Consider the following 16476-nt stretch of genomic DNA (forward strand, 5'->3'; position numbering starts at 1 on the left):
TAAACTGAAAATACAGACAGATGTTAACAATAATCTGGAAAAATACTTAACATACTACAGGTGAAATTCATCCCTGCTTCTTGATTGTATTTGTGTCATAGATATCATCTGGTTGACTAAATGTAGACTGAATATCATGTAAATACTAGCAGTGCCAAAAATAGTTGTATTCTTTATATTATATTACATTACAATACTTTACAGTAAACTTTGAGTAGAACCCTCAGCTCTTATTTTCTTGTAGTAAGCATTATATGATTCAGATTTTTAGAAGTTATAAGTTTGGCTTTGGTAAGGGCAGTTTTATTGCATATTTTATAACCAGATTTAGACTGCATATCTGTGATTTAGTAATCTAACCTGCATCAAAAACTGTCACGAAAACAATTTAAATAAATCAGTTCTTGTGAACAGTGGTTCATTGTGAGCAAGAAATATTTTATTTTATATATACATTATTGTAAAACAAGGACTGATATTGCCATCAGTATATGCTACCTGTGATACTAAATGTACCTTTAAAATGGGAATTCTGTCTTATAAGGATAGATTACACCAAAGACAGGGATAAGCTTCTTGCATCAACATGCCCTCTGATGGTCTATGAGGCAGTTAGCTGGTACACAAATGTATGAGTGAGGAATGCTTGCATGACCAGCTGAAATCCCAGCTCCTGCAAACTGACCATGCTTTTAGAACATGGTAGAGGAGGGATAACTGAGAGTAGCCACAAGAAAGACTGCCTACTCACAACTATTTGTTTGGTGTTAAGTATAGCATCCCATTACAAGTGACATGAGGGGATCACTTGGCTGAAAATAGGGAACACAGCTAAAGTTTACTGGTGTTCATATGCTGGAAAGGAGAAAGAGTCCAAGATTAAAAAAAGAGATTGGTGAACTTTCTATCATTCATAATACAGATGAATATCAATACATATCCCGTGCAAAGTTCTAAGCTCTGAATAGGATGAGAAGTAGGGAAGACTGCAAAGAAATGAATATGAAAACACCTTGTAGAATAAGTCACCTTAATAAATAACTTTTTTCTTAATGTGGAACAGCAGTGTAATAGTAAACATAAATATAAACAAAACTGTGTGGTTTACTGTTTATCAGATAATTGTTGTAATAAGGTAAAGGCTTCTTTCCACTGTACAAAAATGTTTTAATCAGTAAGTCTGCTAATACAATATTTTTGTGCTAATATCCCATTTAACTTTAGAACATAGTGGGATGAAAAGGTAGAAAGTAAGATATAGAGTTCTGCTTGTCAGTTTAATTATGTATGTATGTATGTATGTATGTATACCTGTATTTATTTACTTGTTTGTGTATTTGCTTTATTTACAGCATTTAATTTGTTAGTTACTATATGTTTTACATTTTATGAGAAAAAAAATCAGAAAATAAGAAAATGTTAAGTCTGAGATGATGAGAAATTTCTTCAGCAGCAGGATGGTGTACCCAGGGAATGGTGTCCCCACATGGCTAATGGAGTACAGTTTTATGGAGAAACTGCCCAAAATATGTGGCAGAATATATGTGTTTGTATTGCAGGTCACCTTTATTTATTTAGTTACATGGACAAACATTAAACAACAGAAGCCTAGTTCTCTTCCGAAAGAGATAGGGATGAGGTATTAAGAACCAGTCAATGTGCTTGCTGTAATTCTTCAGAGTATAATTCAATATTCACAACTGCAAGCATGTAATAATGAATGTAGGAGACATATATATTTATTGGGGAACATGCTAACTGCAGCTTGCTGTGTATGTTAGAGCATCCCGCATACTTTTGTGACGCAGCAGTTTGGACTCTGAGTGTGTGTGTGTGTGTGTGTGTGTGTGTGTGTGTGTGTGTGTGTGTGTGTGTGTGTGTGTGTGTGTGTGTGTGTGTGTAGATATACTCTAATTCACCTTAACAGTGGAATATGTACAGCACTCAATGCAGCAAAAGCACACACACACACATTCATATACATTGCAGGAGTATGGGGTATGTGTGGTGCAGTAAGATAAAGCCTTCCTCCTACTGCAAAAAAATACTTTAATCAATGAGTCTGCTAATACCATTTTTTGCGCTGGAATCCCATTTTGCTTTTTACATTATCAAGTGTCATAATATCAGCTCCCATCCTTCTGGCCACAAAGATAAAAAAAAAGGATTGAAGCAGTAATATTACAGTATCATCATTTTGTTACTGCCATGACTGTTACCCATCTGGCAGTCAGCCAATCAACTAAGGTGGGCAAATAAAATGGTGGCTAATGCCTTACACAATCTTGTCAAGGTAAAAAAAAGAAGCTGCTATAATCAATGAATGTCAAGGGAAATGAGAAGAAATGGGGTAAAAGTAAAGGGGCTAAGCTTATAGCCTGACAAATTCTACTGCCAGACAATTTCCAATTGTTTAAACTGTATGAGCATATATTTTAAACTGGATTGAATGTTTCTCTAGCAGGTACATTCCATGCTCTAGGAAATCTTAAGTTTACAGATGTAGTTCATTCATTAGATATGTGTACATGTTTTTGAAGCAAAATTGCATATATTCCTTCCCAGACTGGTACATGACTTCTCAGGAAACATAGGAGCAAAAGACTGGGGTGTCTGAATAACCTACGCAACACCATACATTGCACCCCAGTGACATCATGCTGTGCAGTCCTGTGCTGGTATATTTAGTCTGTTCATATATCATATTTATTTTTTCGTACCATTGATATGGATGAGGCAATACTGAAACTAATGAAGCAATACTGAAAGTATTTTTTTTTCAAAAAGTTTAATTGAGAGACAAATGAGGATTTGTCAATGTATGTATTAATTAAGCTCTTTTATATAACTATTATAAAATTATATTCTCTTACAATATCTGAAGGTTATATTACTGCAACTGTTTCATGCCCCAAGTAAAAACAAGCTGCTATGGTGGACATCCAGCATCAACAAACTTTACAACAAATACAAAAAGTTCCTGTCCAGGAAAACAAAGGCAAGGCCCCAACAATGGAAAAGCACCCTCCTCAGCATCAACAAGCAAATAAGACAACTTGTCAAATCCTCCAAGGGCTCCTTTTATAGAAACTTAGCAAGTACAACCAAGGATAACCATAAGGAGTTTTACAGCTACATACGTAACCTAAAGGGCAGGACCCAAGCATGTGCAGAACTAGTGTCCAATGGTATCACACACACTGAACCCACAGAGATAGCAAACCTGCTAACGGATATGTTTGGCAAAATTTTCACTCCCTTAACTGCTCCAAACTCCCCCCCACCCACTTTACATATCTGAAGAGCAGGTACTCAAAGCTTTGTCCAAAGCAAAAAAACACAGCTTCTATGGGACCAGATGACATCCCAGGCTGTCTTCTAAACAGGCTAAAACATGAACTAGCATCACCACTAAGTACCCTTTTCAATCATAGCCTAACCATAGGCTTTGTTCCTGTGGAATGGAGAACAGCAACAGTTATTCCCTTCCACAAAAGTGGCCTAGCAACAGACCTGGGGAATTACAGACCTATAAGCCTGACCAGCCTCATCTGGAAGGCCATGGAAAGTATCATTATGGACCTCATAAATAAAGACATAGGTGACCTCCAAACCCTGGTTCCTATCCAGTTTGGCTTCATATGGTAAATCTGGTGAATTTCTTTGAAAATGTGACCAAGACCACTGACGAGGGCAAATCTATGCACACAGCATATCTTGACCTGGCAAAGGCTTTCGACACAATCCCACATTCAGGCATTACCAATAAACTTAGCAAACTGAAAGTAAACCCATTCATTGTAAGATGGGTTGCCAACTGGCTCAGAAACTAGACACACACTATCAAAGTGGGTGAGTCTACATCAACCAGCAGTCCTGTTACCAGTGGGGTACGACAGGCGTCAGTGCTGCACCCGCTACTTTTTGGTAAATACTTCTTAGAAGCTTAGGTCAAAACTAAGGGGTTGTAGCTGACCAAGTTTGCAGACGACTGCAAACTAGGTGCAATCACTGAATCCGCAAATTATGTCAATATACTCCAGGAGGGTTTCACGCAGACTAACGACTGGTGTATTAGTAACGGTCTCAAACTGAATGCAAAGAAATGCATCATCATTCCCTTTTTCGCAAACAATGTCCTCTCACACTATCAAATCGACAACAATACCCTAAGTACCCATGAAGTGGTAAGGGACCTGAGATCACAAGTTGACTGTGACCTTAATTTCAACCACCATGTGTCAACTGTAGTAAGAAAAGCTTTCTATGTAGCACCCTTGATTAGTAAAGGCATCACCTCAAGAGCAAAAGGAATTATAACCCCCCTATACTTGGCACTTCCAGCCCATAAATGAGTATAATGCCCTGTTTGGCATGTACCATACTAAGCACCTATAACAATTAGAGAAACCTCAGAAGTTTCTAACAAAGAAGATCAAGGGGCTCTAGCATGTGCTTACACAGACCAACTAAAGTCCTTGTCACTATACTCCATATCATATAGATTTCTTAGGGGAGACTTATGCCTGGCCTACAGAGCAATCCAAGACCCAAATCTAATGAACTTTCTGCATATTCATAAATCAAATGGGACTAGGGCTACCCATTCCAGGGAGCTAAATGTGGCTTGCAACTTTAATAGGACATTCTGGAGGGACAGATTTATCTCCCAACGACTGCTGCATCTTGGGAACAGGCTACTAATTCATGTGAAACAGAACACCTCTATGACATTGTTCAAGAGGAACCTGGGCGAGTGGATGGGGCACCATAAATTCTTACCAGGGATAGAGCCCACTACCCTCCTGAACATAAGCAGTCATTACTAAATGCAGTCTTGGGTATTGACTAGCATTTTTATGGTACTACATTGGGATGAAATGGCTAAGCTTAAAATTACCTCTGGGTCGATAGCCTAGTAATCTCCTATTGACATTATATATGTACAATATAGTACATTGATGGCTATATTTCATTTCTTACAGGTACTGTTTTTGGGTTATGCTCCCGTTAGAAATAAATGCTAGTTTTGTGTTTCTAACATAAGATTATTATTAACACAAAAGTAAACTCGTGAATGTTTTTATCAGATTCCATTTTAGGACTGTATGGCCCCAATATTAAATAACTGAAAGCTTACTAAAGGTTTTAACTATGTGACATTGAGAGTTGAGAAGTGGATGTTATCTGAGAAAAGAAAGAGAAGCAGCTTCTGTCACTAGAAAATGACTGACTCATCTAACTTCTGAGACATAGCTGCTGATCCCATCATGTTGTAGAATCCGTTTATTTTATTTAATGCATTATTTCTGTGGTAACCAAGAAAAACAGTGATGTCTTTGCATATTTTTGGGGATTCATTTCAGGATAACTAACTGTTAGAAGTCTGGTCTTCCATAATTTAACCAAGGATGAGTTTCATTTGGTTTATTCATAGAATAATATTATCTGTGTCCTTCACGTGCTATTTTAACATGCTTATGTACCAGCCTACACTCCAGCCTCCTAAATTTCAGCACCCAGACCCTTTCCTTCGCTCTTCCCTGCCTTTCTAGTAGCTCTCTGCTGTGTCATGTGATACTTCATTATGCAAGACCTCTAACTGACCAGAGTAGTGAACAGAGAAGCAGCAGCCTATCTTCTCCAAGAAGTGTTTTTAACTGCCATAATTCCTAAGGATTATGTATCATACCAGAGGAGTAGCTAGTCCTTTTGGAGCCCAGGATGAGATGCTCATTTGCCCCCCCACCCCCCCCCCAACCTGATGAACAAAAAATATTTTTCTTAAACAGAGAAGAAAAAATACATTGAAAACAACTGTTTTGGAAACACATAATAGAGACCAAGAGCAAGTCCAAACAGGAAGTCCATATCTTGTTACCCCATTAAACACCATAACATTCATTGTAAGTCCATTATCCCCCCCCCACACTAAACAGTGTAGCATTCATTGAAAGTCCAATGAGTACAAATAATTATAAACTAATAATAGATAAAATCAGCCTTGATGGATAAAGAACTCACATCTCTGTCTTCATCCAGTCTCATCCCATATAAACAACACAGCATTCACTGAATGTCAGATCAGTAGAAATAATAGAAACAGCCATGATGATTTAAGAACTCATATATTTTCCCCACCATAAAACAGCCAACAAAGTCCCCATCTGCCCTATATAGCAACAACAATAACCAGTATTGTCAGTAATGTCAGGAGGGTACCCCACAATTTTGCCTCTGTGCCATTCCTTACAATTTAGTTACCATGTCTCATCAGAGTCAGGAACTCAACCAGAAGTAATGACTCATTAGGTGCACTTAAAATATTAGTACCGTTAACTTGAGCTATTGAGTGAAAAAGAGAATATGAATTAATACACATTTTTCTGAAGTAAAGAAGTCCATTATAATTCTAATCACTGTCATCATTTATTAAGTGCAATTCCCCACTTGTTTTTTCCAGAAAGGCATTTGGTAATTGTGTGCAAAGCCAGACTGTATTTATGCATTCCATTTTAATTTGACACAAAGTCCAGTCCCACCCTTCAACTGTCCAGATATTCAGTATTAGAATGCTACAGTGTAATAAATCAAGCTGGTAGACATCAATGCAATAAAAATATGAGATTGACACAAAGACATTTGTTCCTCAGCAAAAGGAAAAAAAATCTCATAAAACAAGTTTAAGAACATCAAGTTGTTCCTGTTTTGTACTGCTGTGCACTATACAGATATACAGACAGAGTTTAAATGACAAAACTTATTTATCGTTTGTTTACAGGAAAAGTCCAACTTGGAACGAAGCCAATTTGCAGCGAAGGCCTGGGGAGAAATGCTCATCTTTGTAATGTAGGAGGAAATTGGAACACCGGAGGAAACCCACAAGAATGCAGGGAGGAAATGCAGACTCCCCACAGAAGGCACTTCAGCCAAGAATCAAACTGGAGAACCTCTTGCTGTGAGGTGACAATGCTACCTCTGCATCACTGCGCCATCAAATAAAATGCTTATAAAATGCTTTTAAGTAAATACAGGTCATTTCACCCACATTCACGACAAACACATGCACACACACACACACACACACACACACACACACACACACACACACACACACACACACACACACACACACACACACACACACACACACACACACACACACACACACACACACACATGACACACACACACACACACACACACACACACACACACACACACACACACACACACACACACACACACACTCACTCAGCTTCCCACTGCAGATACTGGTAAGTATTATCCTACCATCCATAGCACCAAAAACAAAAATAATAAAAAAAAAATGCAGCCATAGTCAAGTTTCTGTCTTCAAAATATGGAATGTTAAATGACCTCTCAAAATGTAGAAGAAAGGGAAAACTATGGAAGATATACTAGCAGTTATGAAGGAAGCTCATATAATTGTTCAAATGTGTATTTTATACTTATAACAAGTACTTTTCATGCAAAATCTCCCTTTGCATGCCAGAACAGTCACTTGCTTGCAACACAAGTTTCCTTTTACACGAAGCATAAGACAAAAAAGCTATTTAGCAGTTAAAGCTGGGATAATGCATTTTATCACATACTCTGTTATAAAACCTTTAGGAACTCTCAGGAGAAAAATGCAAAAGTCCAATGGCCGAGGCAGTTCAGTGACCCTCTATATTCTTAACTCCTTAGCACAAGAACCAGAAACAAAACCACAAAATCAGGAACAGATTTTAAATATTTCTCTTACGTGCTTAAAAAGCTGCTAGAATAACAAGCTTTGCATTTGCAATAATTTTCTGAAGGATAAAGTCTGAAGCTCACACGCCTTTTGTTATTTAGTGGCTGCAATACATAACTATTTACCAGAAAACCACAAATTGAACAAGGAACAGACCATAACACTTTTCAACTACATTATTCAAGAATTTTGGAAAAATTCAAAAATAATGGTGGTAAGGACAAAGACAAAAAAATGAATACATTTTAAATGCTATTTTCTTTTATCTATCTGTTGTCCAGTTAAACCCACTGGAGAAAGTATCCCTTTTTGGTGGTGGCATAGAAGCACTGAGTGGCAACAAAAGTCACACATTAGTCAAATGGAGACTGAAGAATTCAAATCCTGTATTTTGGAATTTTGGACACTGATGAAATCAATGTTCTTAATAAGGGACTTAACTTTATTCCCACTAGTAATAATAACTTGACTAATGTATTAATTGATGTAAGGATGTTTCTTAGAAATGTTATGTTACAGTATGAGTTTGGAAACAGTATTACTGAACGTAAATGTAATTTTAAGAAACCAAATGTGTATATGCCTAATAATCCTCCATTAATTGAAGCATTCTATAGCTTGGTTGAGGATGATCTCCATGTTTTTTATGATGAAGGAGGTTCTAGTAAAGGTCGGAATAAATTCAAAAGAAAACATTTTATTTTTAGGGACCGAGCTGCTATGTGTAGATTACAAAATGATTCTACCATAGCTATTAGACCCGCAGACAAAGGTGGCCCTGTGGTAATCATAGATCAAGAGAACTATCGAGAAGCTATGCTTAGAATGTTGAGTGACGTTAAATACTATCAAGTCATTCATATAAATAAAGTGGATGAGATTAAATGTAGGTTATTTTCTATGATAGAAGATTTGGTTAAGAGTTATAGTATCACCCATGAATTAGGCAGATTCCTTGAAGTAGAGTACCCAATGGTTCCGGCTATACAGGGCCTGTCTAAAATTCATAAAGATAGATTAAATCCCCCTCTAAGACCTATCGTCTCAGGAAAGGGGAGGTGCACCGAACCTTTTTCCATATACGTTGAAAAGGTTCTTCGACCACTATCAGAGAAAAATATATTTGTCCTTAAAGATACCAAATGCTTTTTGTTAGACCTTTATAGTTTCACAAATACACACCCAATGAATCCTGATATGTTATTTGCTACATTAGATGTGCAATCCTTGTTCACTGTTATTCCAAATGAACAAGGTGTGGAATCAGTTAAGAAGTATTTGACTAAGCACAGTGGTTATGATGGTAAATATATTGACCTTATATGTCTTTTTCTTGAGGTTATTTTGGAAAATAACATTTTTATTTATGAACAAGAGCTTTATATTCAACGTGATGGCGTGGCTATGGGCACTTTGTGTGCCAATAGCTATGCCAACATGGTTTTAGCTCTTTGGGAAGAGGATTGTTTATTCGCTATGGATGAATTTAAGAAATATGTGTTGTTTTATCTACGTTTTGTTGATGACATCTTTTTAATTTGGAATGGGAAGGCTGATGACTTAGAATTGTTTGTGAGTGAAATGAACATTATGACAGATTATCTTAAATTCACCCTGAAATACTTTAATACTAAAATAGAATATTTAGATGTGTTTGTAGAAAAAGTGTTGGACACCTATATTAATACTGGTGTGTTTAGAAAAACAAGTTACATGAACACTCTTTTACAGAGACGCAGTATGCACCCCTCATATATTTTTAAGAATATTATAAGAAGGCAAGGAATGAGAATTTCTCGATTAAATGCCACTGATGTAGGATATCGACATGAGTTAGTATGTTTTAAGAATAGACTTTTACATAGAGGTCATAATGAAGTAAAAATAGAAAGAGGCCTCGCTGATCTTGACAATATTAGAGAAAGTAGAGCTGCCCCATATTATTCTAATAATGTAATATCAACCAGTGTAATAAGGAATGAATCTTCTAACATTAAAATTTCCATGTTTTACACTACTGGTAATGGAGCCATTTTTGACATTATTAATAATCATTGGAAAATACTTACCACCAACACTGACTTTAAGAATATTGTTGGTGAAAGACCTGATTAAAGATTTAAAAATAAACCGAATCTAAAAAGGATATTATGTCAGTCCACACACAAAAATACTTATAGTGGGAGAATAGCTACAATACCTTGTGGGAAATTCCATTTTTGTGGTTTCATCGAGACTAGTGATTGCTTTACTCACCCAGACACTGGCAAAGAGTTTGGGTTTAATATAGTTGCGAGTTGTGACACCTCGCATGTAGTCGATCTGGCAGTATGTAATATATGTTCCTCATTCTATATTGGGAAAACAAATAGGACATTTCGGACTAGAATTACAGAACATTTATATGCCATTAGAATCAATCATATCAACAATGCCTTAGCCAAACATTTAATGGCTTTGAGCGATGATCATACATTCAGTTTTATGGTTATAGATGTACTCACACCCGTGATTAGACAAGAGGACATCAGAAACAGCACTGAGAAGAAGGAGATCAGCTGGATGTTAAGGATTAGAGCCGATAGAGGTAGGGGACTTAATGAGAGGGCATCCCTTCAACCCATACTGAAATCACGTAGACTATGTTTTAAATAATTATTTTACACTAATATGCCAGTTTACATTCTTCCACTTTGCTCATTATCTAAGTGAGATACTGATTCTAATGATATAATACGTTATATTTTTAGCCTAGCCTTGCCACGTTTTGTTTTATGAAGTTACTATTTATGTATAAATTTTGCAATACTGCTATGTGTTTTATCTACATTCTTATATGTTACTTTTTAAAGTAGTTGTCTTTATTAATTATTTTTAATTAGTACATTTCATCATTGTTTATTGATTGGCTATTTAACGAATGAGATTTGGAAAAGATGTTCTTTGGTCTGATGAAGCAATTGTGAAAGCGCTTAACTATGAACACCATTAAAGTTAAGAAGATTATTTTACCAGATACATTTTCTATTTGACTTTTGCATGGTTGCCTCTGCCGCTACCTTGTTGTTTATTACATTTTTATACATTTTTTCATGTGGAGAGGCATTCACTCCACTGAGTGTATTGTGCTATGCTTTATTACTTTTTTATATATTTTTTACACTCGATGGAGACATGGCTGATGGTTACATCAATGTGGAATTAGATTATAGACCACCTGAGCTGGCCAGAAGTGCTGAGGTAGTCGGTGAAGTGAATAGACCAATCGGGTCCTTCCATTCAGAAAATGCACCAATTGCATTGATCGGAGAATGCGAAAGCCTATCACAGAAGTTTTCTGCATGTTTAAGGAGTCACAGCAATCTGCTGTTTTTATATGAAGTGAACAGTGAAGGAATGGCAGCGTCCGCAGATATAACAGAAATGGAGGAATTATGTTTGGCGATAGGCAAGCTTGAAGGAGATTCCTTAAAGTTTAAACATTTACTAGTACAGCGACAACACTTTGAAGTATGCCTAAACTGGAAAATTGTACCGAGGGGCTTACGTGTCTTAAAGATGCCGACATACGGAGAGCAGTACCCGGAACTCCTGGTGAAATGGCAAAAGTTAAATTTGGAGGTGAGCTTCAACTATATCAAATTATTGGTAGAGTTTTTTAAACCCTAAGAGAAGAAATTAAGGGTTTCTATATTACAGCAACAACAAGCCTTATATGAACATTTCAGACCAGCATTTGTAGACCGTGCTTTGAATATTGTGTTAGATGGCATTCTAGTGTATGAAAGGCATCTGTTGCAACAGAAATGCAGCAACATTGACAGGGACACTAAGGATTTTAGAGAAGGCCATGGCTTTACTAGGCCTAGAATGAATCAAGTTCATGGACAGGGAATCTTTAATAGAAATAATTTAAATAATGTTCATGGGGACCACCAGCCTGGATATAATAATGGCTCTAAACGCATAGACAATACTAATGCAAAAGACAAAGAAAATGTACATGATGAATTTGCTGAAGTTTTGAGTTGTGTTGCTGCTCATTGTTCTGCTAACCATCCTGATATAGCAGGACATCCTAGCACTTTGATTAATGAAAGGGTGATAGAAGGCTCTAATCCGCCGGAGCCTTCTTCAACTGTCTTGCATAATGTATTGTCTCAGAACAGTAATGTTACTATTAGCAACACAGTGACTGTTAAACAACTGGTGGTATGACTAAAGGTCTCTCAAACCACTAGGACAAGTGGTGACCACAACCAAATTAGTGGTATGGATTTTCCTCAATTCCCCCTTCCCATGTCTATGGAGAAGGGGGTGAAAAGAGGCCACTCTGTCAGCCAAGGCAGACAGAAGCAGAAACTGTCAGAGCAGAGACAGTCAAATCAGTCTCTCAAAATGATGTGGCAACAGATGGGGACAGTTTAGTAAGGAATATTTTGAAAAGAATTTTGGACACCGATGAAATCAATGTTCTTAATAAGGGACTTAACTTTATTCCCACTAGTAATAATAACTTGACTAATGTATTAATTGATGTAAGTATGTTTCTTAGAAATGTTATGTTACAGTATGAGTTTGGAAACAGTATTACTGAACGTAAATGTAATTTTAAGAAACCAAGTGTGTATATGCCTAATAATCATCCATTAATTGAAGCATTCTATAGGTTGGTTGAGGATGATCTCCATGTTTTTTATGATGAAAGAGGTTCTAGTAAAGGTCGGAATAAATTCAAAAGGAAAAATGTTACTTTTAGGGACCGAGCTGCTATGTGTAGATTACAAAATGATTCTACCATAGCTATCAGACCCGCAGACAAAGGTGTCCCTGTGGTAATCATAGATCAAAAGGGTAATCAATATGCTATGCTTAGAATGTTGAGTGACGTTAAATACTATCAAGTCATTAATATAAATAAAGTGGATGAGATTAAATGTAGGTTATTTTCTATGATAGAAGATTTGGTTAAGTGTTATAGTATCACCCATGAATTAGGCAGATTCCTAGAAGTAGAGTACCCAATGGTTCCGGCTATACAGGGCCTGCCTAAAATTCATAAAGATAGATTAAACCCTCCTCTAAGACCTATCGTCTCAGGTAAGGGGTGGTGCACCGAACTTTTTTCCATGTATGTTGAAAAAGATCTTCAACCATTATTACAAGAAAAATATATTTGCCCTTAAAGATACCAAACAATTTTTGTTAGACCTTTATAGTTTCACAAATACACACGCAATGAATCCTGATATGTTATTTGCTACATTAGATGTACAATCCTTGTTCACTGTTATTCCAAATGAACAAGGTATGGAATCAGGTAAGAAGTATTTGACTAAGCACAGTGGTTATGATAGTAAATATATTGACCTTATATGTCTTTTCCTTGAGGTTATTTTGGAAAACAACATTTTTCTTTATGAACAAGAGCTTTATATTCAATGTGATGGTGTGGCTATGGGCACTTCGTGTGCCAATAGCTATGCCAACATGGATTAAGCTCTTTGGGAAGAGGATTGTTTATTCAATATTGATGAGTTTAAGAAATATGTGTTGTTTTATCTACGTTTTGTTGATGACATCTTTTTAATTTGGAATGGGAAGGCTGATTACTTAGAATTGTTTGTGAGTGAAATGAACATTATGACAGATTATCTTAAATTCACCCTGAAATACTCTAATACTAAAATAGAATATTTAGATGTGTTTGTAGAAAAAGTGTTGGATACCTATATTAATACTGTTGTGTTTAGAAAAACAAGCTACAGGAACACTCTTTTACACAGACGCAGTATGCACCCCTCATATATTTTTAAGAATATTATAAGAGGGCAATGAATGAGAATTTCTCGATTAAATGGCACTGATGCAGGATATCGACATGAGTTAGTATGTTTTAAGAATAGACTTTTTTACATAGAGGTTATAATGAAGTAGAAATAGAAAGAGGCCTCTCTGATCTTGACAATATTAGAGAGGGTAGAGCTGCCCCATATTATTCTAATAATGTAATATCAACCAGTGTAATAAGGAATGAATATTCTATCATTAAAATTCCCATGTTTCACACTACTGATAATGGAGCCATTTTTGACATTATTAATAATCATTGGAAAATACTTACTACCAACACTGACTTTAAGAATATTGTTGGGGAAAGACCTGTTTTTAGATTTAAAAATAAACCTAATCTAAAAAGGTTATTATGTCAGTCCACACACAAAAGTACTTATAGTGGGAGAATAGCTACAATACCTTGTGGGAAATGTCATTTTTGTGGTTTCATTGAGACTAGTGATAACTTTACTCACCGAGATACTGGTAAAGAGTTTAGGTTTAATATAGTTGCGAGTTGTGACACCTCGCATGTAGTCTATCTGGCAGTATGTAATATATGTTCCTCATTCTATACTGGGAAAACGAATAGGACATTTCGGACTAGAATTAGAGAACATTTATATGCCATTAGAATCAATCATATCAACAATGCCTTAGCCAAACATGTAATGGCTTTAGGCGATGATCATACATTCAGTTTTATGGTTATAGATGTAATCACACCTATGGTTAGACAAGGGGACATCAGAAACAGCACCGAGAAGAAGGAGATCAGCTGGATTTTAAAGCTTAGAGCCGATAGAGGTAGGGGACTTAATGAGAGGGCATCCCTTCAACCCATACTGAAATCACGTAGACTATGTTTTAAATAATTATTTTACACTTATATGCCAGTTTCCATTCTTCCACTTTGCTCATTATCTATGTGAGATACTGAGTCTAATGATATTATACATTATATTTTTAGCCTGGCCTTGCCACGTTTTGTTTCATGAAGCTACTATTTATGTATAAATTTTGCAATACTGCTATGTGCTTTTTCTACATTCTTATATGTTACTTTTTAAAGTAGTTGCCTTAGTTAATTATTTTTAATTAGTATATTACTTCATTGTTTATTGATTGGCTATTTAAGGAATGAGATTTGGAAAAGGTGTTCTTTGGTCTGATGAAGCGATTGTGAAAGCGCTTACCTGTGTACACCATTAAAGTTAAGAAGTTTATTTTACCAGCAACAGTTTCTATTTGACTTTTGCATGGTTGCCTCTGCCGCTACCTTGTTGTTTATTACATTTTTATAAATTTTTTCGTGTGGAGAAGCATTCACTCCACTGAGTGTATTGTGCTATCCTGTACTTTGGCTTACAGAAATCAGTACATTAATGGTTCATAGTCTTAAATGCCAGACAACTCTAATTCACTTGAAAAGCTAACAGAACAACAATAGGTGTTTTATGCACATGCATTTTCTGAACAAGAAAAATGAAGCTGTAATGACTGACATTATTGACTGACTGCAATATTCGCTGATTTAAAAGAAATTAATAAATGTCTAGCAGTTGGTGTTGAGGATTAAGGCTTCATGTACTTAATGAGCTGTTTCTGTAGTCAAGGTAAAGGGTTTGAGTCTTTCCAGCTCCATTTACTTGCTGTCCTGTGTTCTCTTAATTACTATCTCTGATAATAATTATGAAACTCTGATGACTGACATTATTGTTTACTGCAGTTCTTGGGGACTTACCAAACAAATATGTCTTCAGGTAGAAAACATACACACTCTCAGACACACTCACATACACACACACATACACACACATACATACACACACACACACACACACACACACACACACACACACACACAGTATGTGCATGTGTGTGCCCATGGTATGGGTAATGTGTCCCATGATGGATTTGAGTCTCTGCCTTATGTCTAGTGCTTGTTGGAATACCTCTAATTCCCCATGACAATGAAATGGAAAGTGACAATGAATTGGACACAGCAGATATGGGATAATGAATGGATGGATGGATAGATGATCAATAAAGCTTGAAGAAAACTGATTAATGAGAGGTTCTACACAAGTTCTATTTCCTGCCTGTATGAACTATCAAGAAATATTAACATCTAAGACATTACATATTATGTGCAATAGCTGAAAAATGTTTTGCATACATATATCTATATATATATATATATATATATATATATATATATATATATATATATACAGAAGGAGAGCGAGTGAGCACATTGCTTTAACTCATGAACTGACCACTTAAATAAAAACTGTGAAATGCCACTTGCAAGTGATATCAGGGTACTATGATATTTATATAGCTCTTTTCCATTCAGTTAGTATATGTCAGTTATATCTTGACTTATGTCTGTCTGTTTCACTGAATACTAAACTTGTTCAGATAAAAAATAAAATAAAGCATTTGTTTTCTCAAAAATCATTTCCCTTGGTGTTTTAAAAAATGTACTAATTATTATGGACCATAAGAAATCTTTTCACCATTGAAGGAAATGATTTGGGTTAAAACAAAAATAAAAAGGCTCAGAAATACTGAGTTAAATCCACTTGGTAATGAATTTACTGGATTGTGTAAATGCCAAAAAAAATTTAATCGACATGTTAGCCAAACAAACACTTTTTAGCACCAAAAAACAACAAAAAGGACAGGAAAAAACGCCAAAACCACTGTAATACCATGAGAAACCAGTGTAGTTTCAGTATTTAATATCAGTTTAGTGCTTAAAATAATCAACTTCTTCAGAACAAATTCACATAAAATCACAGCAGCCTTAAATACAGAAAAAAATCACATGACTTAAATAAATTACATAAAGTGTAATGCCACTAAACCCCCTGGAC

This window comes from Protopterus annectens, chromosome 5.part1 (assembly GCF_019279795.1).
Source record: "Protopterus annectens isolate FY-2018-M chromosome 5.part1, PAN1.0, whole genome shotgun sequence".
Lineage (NCBI taxonomy): Eukaryota > Metazoa > Chordata > Ceratodontiformes > Protopteridae > Protopterus > Protopterus annectens.